Below are 12,500 nucleotides of genomic sequence, written 5' to 3' on the forward strand. Positions count from 1 at the left end.
TCGTGCACTCTTCCTGACACTCCAACCCCTCCGTGCTACCTCCCCCTCCAGACCTATTCTAACCCTCCTTCCTGTGTGTGTGTGTGTGTGTGTGTGTGTGTGTGTGTGTGTGTGTGTGTGTGTGTGTGTGTGTTTCTGATTGCATTTTTTCGTATTTTTGTTTGTTTTCGTAATTATTTCTATTCTCCTTTTCTTTTCTTTCTGTTTTATTTATCATTTTTTTCCTCCTCTCCTCGTTACATGTTCATGTTCCTCCTCCTCCTCGGTTTCTGCGTTTATCAATACATCCATTTACTTATGTTTTATCTCTCTCTTAATCATCTCGTTCATTTGTTCTTTTCGTAATTTCCACTCTTCCTTTAATTTCTTAGTTCATTTTTTTGTCCTCTTCTTGTTACATGTTCACACTCCTCCTCTTCGGTTTGTGCGTTTATCTTTACACCCATTTAGCTTTTTTTTCTCTCCCATAATCATCTCGCTCATTTATCTTCATCGCCTCGTGTGCTAATGTGTCCCGGTCCAACGTGTTTGTGGTGTCGACGCTTATTTGACAAGACCCTCTTGAAGACTTCCATTTGCCTCTAACATACACGCTTTTTATTTCTTCTCTCTCTCTCTCTCTCTCTCTCTCTCTCTCTCTCTCTCTCTCTCTCTCTCTCTCTCTCTCTCTCTCTCTCTCTCTCTCTCTCTTTCCTTTATTCATTTGTATCACCTTAATTAAAGCGATGGAAGACACAAGTGATATCGGGATGGATACTTCGTGATGATCAACTTCAACTCTTCCATTCAGACGTTCAAGACTGGTATTATTGAAGGTAAAGTTGGAACCATACACTAAGGCCGCGGTGGTCATCTCAGGCGCATTGACCCATGAGCCTGAGGTGGGTGAAATCCCCGGGACACAGGACAGGTGCAACATTCAGGCTACGGCAGTTAACTTCCCCAGGTTTCCCCAGGTACCCTTTTATCGACCAACACGAAAGGGAGGATGAGCAACTGGATGGACTGCGCGTCGACTGCCTAGGCCGGGATTCGAACCAAGGTCAGCAGATTCGTAGGTAGGTGTGCCAACCACTTCGCCACGGTGCCATGTGTCTGTGAAGTCTTCTGCTTTACATACCAGGAACTACTTGATGCTTAATTACACCATTATAATTCTCTTTACTTACTTCTTTTCCTCCATCCTTACTAATCCTTTCACCTCTTCTCTTTATTACCATACCTCCATTCCTTCCTTTATACCTTTCCTACCCTTTCTCCTCCTCCTCCTCTCTCCTCCTTCTGCCCACCTCCGTCAGTTAGATCAAGCACTAGTGGCTGCTAAAAACAACAAATAATATATATAAAAAACGAAAAAATAAATGTAACGTCCCAGCATCGGTCGAAATGTGTGTTTATGTGACGGGGACGCCAAGGTATAGATATAAAATTTTCCTTCATGGTCAACGTAAATTTCCACGGCTGTCTTTCGTAACAGGGAAGGAGTTCAACATCACATTTTTTTTGTCTGCTTTTAGTGTTCACAGGGACGAGGTGCGGCTGGGACTGGACGGGGCGGGGAGGGGAGAGGTGGAGATGGGCGGGGAGGAAGAGTGAGGAGGAAGAAGGAGGGAGATGAGAGGAGAGGGGAAAAGGGAAAGGGCAGAGTATGTGCTTTTCCACTTCACCCAAAATTAAGCACAATGACGAAACTCCGAAAGCAGGTAACCTCGTTGTGAGCTAAGAAAAAAAAGCTGTTACCTGTCCCTCCATAGTTACTCTCTTATTTGTCCTCCTCCTCCTCCTCCTCCTCCTCCTCCTAAGATGATTTCTGAAGATGAGTTTCTCCATGTTTGTTCATTTCATTAGTACGTCACTGAGTCATTCCTTTGTCTGCCTAGTTTTGGAGACAAGGACAACAATCAGCATACCTTCCACACACACACACACACACACACACACACAGGATGCAACGAGAGTGAGTGAGTGAGTGAGTGAGTGTAAGAGAGTCTGTGTCTGTGTGTGTGTCTGTGTGTGTGTGTGTGTGTGTGTGTGTGTGTGTGTGTGTGTGTAAATAGACAAGGAAAGCAGAGGAGGGAAGAGCATGAACACAAAAAAAAAAAGGGTTGGGAAAAGGAAAAAAAAAGCGAAGTAAAGAAGCCGAATGAGACAGTTCTTAGGAGTTCGTTGGGAGTAACATGGAAGCAGAGAGTGGGCAGGGGCGGGAGGACGGGAAGAGCGGGGGTTGGCAGGGACGGGAAGAGAAGGTTACGCAAGGGGGAGGAACGAGAGGGAATAAAGAACGGTGAAAAAATATACCTTACAGAATACCAAGTAGAGAAAAATGAACCTAATTGGAATATATTCTAGGAAAGATTTAAAGAACGATTTCGACAGACACAACCACCACCACCACTACCACCACCACACAACCACCACCACCACTTCTTCTAGTCACCATCACCACCACCACAATCATACAACTACCACCACCTTTTCTACAGTCACCATCACCACCATCTCCACCACCTCGTCTTCTGTAATCACCATCACCACCACCATCACCCTCAACACCAAATTCTAGGTCCTCACTGTCTCAATCCCTTCTTCTAAACCCACACTCATCACCACCATCAACACTGCACACATTCTCATTATCTCCTCTACTGCTGACACCACCACAATCACCACACCACAATCACCACCACTACCACCAGAGCCACTTTCATCATTACCTCCATTGCTACTATCACCACCATCATCACCACCAACACCACACCTCCATCATCATCACCACCTCTTCCCTCTCCCTTATTACCATCTCAGTCCCTCAAACCATCACCACCACGAAGGACTTTTATATAACATTTACCGCCACTATCTTCCATCTCGAGTGCACTATAAAAAGGAAAAGAAAATAAAGGAATAGAACGAAGGAAAAAAAAAGATATTAAAGATAGAGAAAATGTAAGCCGAGGAGTGAATAATAAACAAAATATATATGTAAATACTAAGAAAAAAAATAAAAGAGAATATTAAAAGAATGGAAATGAAGGAAGAAAAAGATATACGTAAATACTAAAAGAAAATGTAATAAGGAGAATAATAAAAGTAAAAAAAAAGAAGGAAAAGTTAAATAGGAAAGGAGACAAATATATCGATAATGAAGGATAAAAGGTGTATGTAAATGATGATAAATGAGATAAAGGAAGGTTAATATATAGATAGTAATAAAAGGAACAAGGAAATGATAAGGAACAGAAAAAAAGGAACAAAACACCTGGCGCGACAAACCAGGTGAGGGTCAGCTCCACCTTAATTAGCCGGACAGGTGAGATGATGGGGACTAATGCTATCTCTCTCTCTCTCTCTCTCTCTCTCTCTCTCTCTCTCTCTCTCTCTCTCTCTCTCTCTCTCTCTCTCTCTCTCTCTCTCTCTCTCTCTCTCTCTCTCTCTCTCTCTCTCTCTCTCTCTGGTGTGTGTGTGTGTGTGTGTGTGTGTGTGTGTGTGTGTGTGTGTGTGTGTGTGTGATGAGGGGATGAAAAGGTAAAGTTAACGAAGACAAAAAAACAACAACAACAAAAAAAAAAATGTGACGATATAAAAAGAAGATGAATGTTGTAAAAAAAATAATATTAAAGTGTTGTAAAAAAATATGTAATATGTTTTTTTTTTTTAAGTTAAACGTTAAGCATTCATTTACACTGATTGTATGAGACTAAAAAAGAAAAAAAAATCCTGCGCTGTGGGACATTCTATATTGATTACTCTCTCTCTCTCTCTCTCTCTCTCTCTCTCTCTCTCTCTCTGACCACCTGGAAGCGACGTAACTAATCTGCCAAGGTAAAGCTTAAGTGATGTTGTTTTCGATTAAGTATATTTATGAAGAGATTTAAGAGCAGACCACCTGGCTCCCCCCCCACCCCCCTCTCTCTCTCTCTCTCTCATTGTCTTTGCCCAGGTATTTCCTCTCGTTCTTTAAGGCGATGGTCGAGTTCCTATTCCTTCAAGACGCCGATACACCATTAACATTTTTCTCTCCTCCCCTCTCGGTAAAAAAAAAAAAAAAACGAAGGTGAAGAAAGAGAGTGGGTCAACTTAGCCAGAAAACGCCTCATTATATCAAGGCTGTGTTTGTGTGTGTGTGTGTGTGTGTGTGTGTGTGTGTGTGTGTGTGTGTGTGTGTGTGTGTGTGTGTGTGTTGATTTTCCACGCCCACCTGTTCAGTGACCTTCTCGTGATGTTGATGATGATGGTGATGATGATGATGATAGTACAAATAAACAAGCCTTCCTTTGTTTGTGTGTTTGGGGAAATCCTGTCCTTGAAAAAAAAGTTAATAAGCGACACAAAAAAATAGGTTTCGTTTAGAACATAATTATAAGTATGAAGAGGGAGAAAAAAAGGGATAGATAGATAGAGAGAGAGAGAGAGAGAGAGAGAGAGAGAGAGAGAGAGAGAGAGAGAGAGAGAGAGAGAGAGAAGCAAAAAGGGTAATCATGGGGTTGTATCTAATAAAACTCCCCACACGCAGCACACACAGAAAAGGAGCATGAACAAAAAATAAATGTTGGGAAAAGGGAAAAAAATCGAAGTAAAGAAGCCGCATGAGACATTTTATAAGGAGTTAAAGAAGAAAGAAAAAGGTAAAACCCAACTAAGGTCCATGGCTGCTTTGATTCCTGCGTACGATCAAGGGCCCTTAGCCTTGCCACACTATCACCAGGCTCATAAAACTACTATCCATGGAAATACTAACACAGTCTCTACCAAAGCCTTGTCACACTATCACCAGGCTCATAAAACTACCCATGGAAATACTGACACAACTTCTACCAAAGCCTTGTCAAACTATCATTCGGCTCATAAAACAAACCATGGAAATACTAACACAACTTCTACCAAAGCCTTGTCACACTATCACCAGGCTCATAAAACTATACCCATGAAAACACTAACACAATCTCTACCAAAGCCTTGTCACATTATCTCCAGGCTCATAAAACTACCTATGGATATGCTAACACAACCTCTACCAAAGCCTTGTCACACTATCACCAGGCTCATAAAACTACCCATGGAAATACTAACGCAACCTCTACCAAAGCCTTGTCACACTATCACCAGGCTCATAAAACTACCCATGGAAATACTAACGCAACCTCTACCAAAGCCTTGTCACACTATCACCAGGCTCATAAAACTACCTATGGAAACACTAACACGACCTCTACCAAAGCCTTATCCTTATGTGAGCCTTATGTAAGTGTGTGTCTCGAAATGTTTGAGGATACGCGAGGAAGGCGAGCAAAGGGAAGGGGGACGGGGCACAGGGGGCAATCTGGCTCTGCAACACGCCGGGAACACTAATAACAGGCTCTGCGGGGTGGCTCGGTGTCCCCAGCTCGATACCCTTGTGGATAACACGGAAGGGAGGGGGGATGAGTAGGAGGGGAGGAGAGATGGTTAACTGGTCGTGGAAGGTGAAGGTATTGGAAGGAAAGGGTGAATAAGAAGGGAGAAGAGAGGAAGGAGAGTAGAAGTTATGTAAGGGAATAAGAAAAGAGATGCATGGTTGAGGGGGAGAAGAGGATGGAAAGGAGGGAGAGTTTGAAAGAGCAGTAAATGGTTTGGGGAAAGAGTTTGAGGTTGGTTGAAAGGTAGCAAGCTCGTAAGCCAGTTAATGCCTACACAGAGACAAGCAGAGTAAGTCAAAGGAGTGGAAAGGAGAGAAGAGAGTGGGTAGAGAAAGAGGAAAGGATGAGCTAACAAGGTGAGACAGGAAACGAGGTAAAAGAGAAGAGGGAGAAAGGGGCTTAAGTGTGAACGATATGGGTTAGGAGAGAGGAAAGGAGATAAGAAGGATAAGATTAGAAAACGTTGGTAGGAAAAGAGAAAAAAAGATAACTGGTTGAAGAAGGGAAAACATGGATAAAGACGGGAAAAGAAGGGCGTGTGTAGAGGGGAAGCAGGAAGGTCAAGGGATGGAGAGAGAAAAGGAGAGGTGAGGAAGAAGAGAGAGAGATCGAGCTAGCAGGTTGAGTGAGGGGGGGAGGGAATGAGGACGAAGCAAGTGTGTAAAATCAATAAATATTATATACTGTAGTGAAGGAGGAGAGGAATGCTGGGAAGGGGGAGGAGATAGGAGGGAGGGGGAGAGAGGTGGAAGGAGGGAAGGAAGGGAGAGGAGGAGGAAAGAGGGAGAGGTGAGTGAGAACGAAATAAATATAACTGGTTGGTAATAAGTGAGGGAGAGAAGGAGGGGAGGGAGAGAAGGAGGGGAGAGAGAGAAGGAGGGAGGGAGAGAAGGAGGGGAGGGAGAAAAGGAGGGAGGGATTATGTGTGTGTGTGTGTGTGTGTGTGTGTGTGTGTGTGTGTGTGTGTGTGTGTGTGTGTGTGTGTGTGTGTGTGTGTACGTCAATTTGTAGATAAGAAAAGGTGGATACAATAATTATCAGGCTGAGTCTCTCTCTCTCTCTCTCTCTCTCTCTCTCTCTCTCTCTCTCTTCATCAGTTAATGGTTTACACATGTGATTAGATTTGATTACGAAATTTCCGAGTGCTGAAAATGATTCGCTTAATGATTAAATAAGTGGCCGGAACACCTGTGCTAACCCCGGCCAACACACACACACACACACACACACACACACACACACACACCTGCAGGCTGATGCAGGTGTGTGTGTGTGTGTGTGTGTGTGTGTGTGAGTAGTCTGCCACAGCTCCTCTAATTAAGTTCCTGCCCTTCCTCATTTCCTTCTTCCTTCACCTTCCTTTCTTCCTTCCTCCTTCTCCTTCCTTTCTTCCTTTTTCCCTTCTCCCAACCCGTGTCCTCTCTTTCCTTCTATCTTCCACAGTATGCTTTTTTTTTAATCCGTTCATCACCCGTTCATCTTTTTATCCCTTTTTATTAATTTCCTCAACTTTTACTAAATATTTTCCGATTTTATCCTTCTTCCTATACTCCTGTTCACCCTTTCTTCCTGTTTTCCATCATCTTTCCTCCCTTTTTTATCTAATTTCTCAACCTTTTTAATATATTTTCACATTTTCACCTTCTCCCCTTCCTCTTATCTTCCTCCACCTTCTCTCTTTTCTATTCCCTCCATCGTTCTTCTCTATCTCTCCTCCTTTTTTATCTAATTCATCAACTTTTGCAACATATTTTTCCCTTCTTACTTTCTCGTTACTAATGTTCCTCCTCTTCCTCTTTTTAGTCTCTCCAACATTCTTCTGCTCTATCTTTCTTCCCTTCAACATTTACAATATATTTTCCCTTTCTTTACCTCCTTTCTATCCCTTCCTTCCTTTCTTCCTATCTTCCTTCATCTTTCCTCTTTACCATTTACATCTTTCCTCCCTTCTTATCTAATTCCTCAAACTTTACAATATACTTTCCCCGTCTATGAAAAAGATATAACCTCCTTCCTACAGTGTCCTCCCTTTCCTCTAATCTCCCAGTATCTTCCCTTCTCTAATCCCTCCAGCATCCACTCCTTCCCGCCCTTCCCGCCTAATCTCTCCTTACGGGGTGGATCGATCGCCACTGGTTCTGACTCCTCCACCTCATGTTTGTTCGGGCGGCGGACCACTTTACGTGTTTGTGATGTTTTTTATGGTGGGTGAAGGAGCCGGGGTGAGGAGGAGGAGAAGGAAGAGGAGGAAGCTGCTAAGGGGAAGGCCCGGAATGTGTTGTTTTGTGTGGAAGGAGGAGGAAGAGGGAGTGGCTGTGATGGTGTTCGCGTGAGGGTGGTGTTGGTGGCGGTAAAGCTTTTAGTGATTAGTTTTATTGGGGTTTAATGATTACATCTTGCTAACTGATTAGTATAAATGCCTGCGCTAGGGCACGGAACAGCAAAGAGATAATGATGATGAAGATGCAGATGAAAAAGATGAAGAAAATAGGGAAAAGAGAACACTGACTACTACAACTACTACTACTACTGCTACCACTACTTCTATTTCTACTACTACTACTACTAAAACGTGTCGCCTTAACTTCACCCGGACGCTCGGCAGAGAATACCCCAAAACGCCCCAGTTCCGAGGAATTTGATGGTTACGACAGAACGGGTTTTAAGACAGCTCCTCCTCCTCCGCCTTTCCCTCCTTCATAACCACAATACACACCGCCGCCGCCGTCGATACACTTCGCTACTTCCGCGGTTCTTTTCCATACACAAAACGTGCTGGACAGAGGAAAAAAAAACTTGAACATGAGAAAAAAATGAGAACGCCTATATACGAAAGACAGATAGATAGATAGATAGATAGAGAGAGAGAGAGAGAGAGAGAGAGAGAGAGAATCTTCCGTATCAACAACCTTGGTCACCACTACGTCCTAAGGCGATTCTCAACACCGCTACGAATCCCAAGTTTCACCACCACCACCACACTACCACCATCACTACCACCACCATCATCACCACCACCATCACCACCACCAGCCCCCCCCACCACCACGATCACTACCACCACCACCAATTTAGCTCCAGTAACTGCTATTTCCCTCATTTATTGCGGTCATTATCATTTAATCTTCCATCTCCCTCCGATCATTATTTATTTTACGACGCCCTGATTTTAAGAGTGTAGCTCATCTTATTCTTGATCATGGTTTTTACTACTACTACTGTTACATCAAAAACAATAACAACAACAACAACAACGACTACCACCACCACCACCACTATTACTACTACTACTACTATCATTACTACTACTACTACTACTACTACTACTACTACTACTACTACTACTACTACTACTATTACAACAAAAACAGCAACAACATCAACAACAACGACTACCACCACCATCACTACTACTATCATTACTACCACCACTACTGCTACTACTACTACAACTACTACTACTACTACTACTACTACTACTACTACTATTACAACAAAAACAGCAACAACAACAACTACAACGACTACCACCACCACCACCACCACTACTACTACTACTATCATTACTATCACTGCTACCACTACTACTACTACCACCACCACGACTACTACTATTACTACTATTACTACTACTACTACTACTACTATCATTACTACCTCTACTACTACTACTACTACTACTACTACTACTACTACTACTACTACTTTTTTTTCTACTACTACATAAATGATACCTCCACCCATGTTTATTTTCCCGACACATAATCATGGAGGGCTCCATAGCTTGGAGGTCATTAGCCCCAGCTCTGTTCGCTAATGACTGTGGCATTCAACCATATCACTAATACTACCTGACACTAAATCACCTATCATCTATTACGTCTAGATCCCCCTTTCCTTCCCTACTCAAGTCACTTCCGACCCACCCTAAGGTCACTCTCCACCACTGTGGCTTCATAGTCCACATTGGAGATGTTGGTGGCTTTTGGGCCAGAGTGTTTGGTGCCCCTGAGACATAGGATGGCCGACCTGAGCAGGGAGAACGAGAGGCGACACCTCATCCAGGCGACAACGTGGCTCCTGGCTGATGCTTCTTTTCTGAGATTAGTTCCGCGAGGCGTGCGTAGAAGCATTGGGCCTACCACTACTACTACTACTACTACTACTACTACTACTACTATCATTACTACTACTACTATTACTACTACTACTATCATTACTACCTCTACTACTACTACTTTTTTTAAATTTAAAAAACGGGCCTCCATCTATTAGAGTTGCGTTGTGAGCGGTATATTCTCTCATATCCTTTCACAAAGCAATTCATTGGCCCCACCCCGCTACTATCATTACTACCTCTACTACTATTACTACTACTACTACTACTACTACTATCATTACTACCTCTACTACTACTACTACAACTACCACTACTACTACTACTACTACTACTACTATTACATAAGATCAAAACAAGAGAAAATGGAGAGAGCGAGAGAGAGAGATTCCTTACAAAAAAATGTATCCAACAGAAAGTGAAACGGCAGCCGCCAAGGACACGCAGGTCTGGTTCACTGTCCCTCCTCCTCCTCCTCCTCCAGTAACGGGTCGTGGCTCACTTTTTTGTTCCCCTAAAACTTGGGGCAACAGCATCTCTCTCTCTCTCTCTCTCTCTCTCTCTCTCTCTCTCTCTCTCTCTCTCTCTCTCTCTCTCTCTCTCTCTCTCTCTCTCTCTCTCTCTCTCTCTCTCTCTCTCTCTCTTCATGTATGGTATGTATGTATGTATGTATGTATGTATGTATGTATGTATGTATGTATGTATTATTATTATTATTATTATTATTATTATTATTATTATTATTATTATTATTATTATTATTATTATTATTATTATTATTATTATTATTATTATTATTAGTCATTATTATTATTATATGCATTGTTATAGGAATACAAGTTAAATGAGAAGGAGGAGGAGGAGGAGGAGGAGGAGGAGGAGGAGGAGGAGAAGGAGGAGGTAGGCAGGTTCCAGGTTAGGCTCCGACCTGTTTCTGGACACGAGTGGAGGAAAAAAGGAAGACAGGTATATAAAAAAAAAAAAATAGGACAGTTAGGAAAAAAAAGTCAGGCAACAGGTCTCCAGAGTTTCCTCACCTCGGCCGGGAAAAGTGTGCGCGGGGAAAAAGAGATCGAGGAAAAATCATGCTGCCTGGTGTTATATTTTCCGATTAGGTGAACGGCTTTCTCTCTCTCTCTCTCTCTCTCTCTCTCTCTCTCTCTCTCTCTCTCTTTTAACGTTAGGTGAACTTATGAATAGTATGAATAATTAGACGTAAGGGAAGCACACCTAACCTAACCTAACCTAACCTAACCTATTTAACTATGTCTGTAGAACGATAGTAAAGACCAGCAAGTTGAGAGTAAGATTTGTTAGTTAGGGAAGGATTAGGTTCAGGACAATTTCAATCAACTAGAGGCGGAAAAACAACAACAACAACGGACGAATGCGAGAATGAATGGATGAATAATTATTAAAGAACGGTTGAAGAATAAGTTAAAAGTAAAAGCTGTTAGGTGAAAGGGATGTTCAGGTTAAGTGCAGTATACTTAAAGGTAGAAATGCAGTGAGGACAAACAAGAAAAGGAATGGCCAGGTAAGGGAAACAAAATAATCGATGAGCAAAGTATCAATTAATTAGAAACTGAAAGAGGAAATCAAGCAAATAAAAGAGAGTATTGCAATGTAAGAAGGGTGATAGAGAAGCCCAATGAAGGAGAGAATTAAGACAAACATGAGAAAGAAAAAAAATATGTAAGAAGATATAAAAAAGCCCATGAAAGAGGAAATTAAAAGAAAAAAAGAAAATGAAAGTCAGTATCGTATCTGAGAAGGGAGGTAGGAAAGCACATGAAAGAGAGAATTAAGACAAAATAATAAGATGAAAAAGAAAGTAAGCATTATGTGAAAAGGAAGGTTGGGAAGCTCATGGCACACTCAGGTAAATCATGATGAATTACTTGAACAGGTAAAGCCAGGTCGTAAAGGTGTGTTAATTTATGGAACACAGGTAAATACGCAAAAAAATAGTTGTTTATAGACTTAACGTGACTTGGTGAACACTTTATCTTCCTTACACTTTTTTTCTCCTCTTCAGCTTGTATCTTTTCCAGTATCTCCATCTTATCCTCCTCCATTATCTCCCCCTCTTTCTTTCTGTTCAACATATACATCTCTTTCTTAACTTTTTCTTTCATTTCCATCGCCTCCTTTTCATTTCATTCAAGTTACCTTCGCCTTTTCCTGTTTTCCTTCCATTTCTAACTCTTTAACTCCACCATTCGTATTGTCTACTCATTTCCTTTTTTCTTCTATTTTCCCTTCCATTTCTTACTCGTTCTTCTTCTTCGTTTACATTGGCCTCTTCTCCTCCTCCTTATCATATTTTCCTCTCATTTCTAACTCTATTCTTATTGTCTAACTTCTCATTTCCTTCTTATGTCTCCTCCGATCTCTTCCTTATTTTCCTTCTTTTCCATTGGACTCTTCTCATCCTCCATCACCCACACCTCTTCCTTCTTCTCCTCCTCCTCCTCCTCCTCCTGCCGCGCCCTTTGCCTAGCTGCGTGTCGTGTTATCAGTGAAAACATCGCCTGTTTTACGAGAAGCGGAGGGCGTCGCCTCCTCACAACACGCACGATGTACCGAGTCTTCACGAGGCGAGTCAACGCAAACACGAGATTCACGCAAAAAGTTACACTAATGCGAAGACGGACGCCGCGAAGACTCAGGGCACACACACACATAGACACACAAGCTTGATTCTGGTTCTGGTTATTCCAACGCCACTCTCTCTGTCTTGTGTCTGTTGGGTTTAGTGGTAAGACTTGAATTTTACGTCTCGAGTTTATTTTTTCCATTACCTACTATACTTTTTGTTTCTTTATCTTTCCTTCCTTAGCCTTTTCAGTATTTCCCCTTCTTCCCTTCTTCCTGTCCCTGTCCTCACTTTCCTCCTGTATTTCCTCATCTTCCCCCTTTTTTAATTCCTTCATTATTCGAATTTATCTTTCTTTCCTCCCTTCTTAATTTAATTCTTCAACCTT

The sequence above is a fragment of the Eriocheir sinensis genome, chromosome 28, assembly GCF_024679095.1.
Source record: "Eriocheir sinensis breed Jianghai 21 chromosome 28, ASM2467909v1, whole genome shotgun sequence".
In the NCBI taxonomy this organism is placed as follows: domain Eukaryota; kingdom Metazoa; phylum Arthropoda; class Malacostraca; order Decapoda; family Varunidae; genus Eriocheir; species Eriocheir sinensis.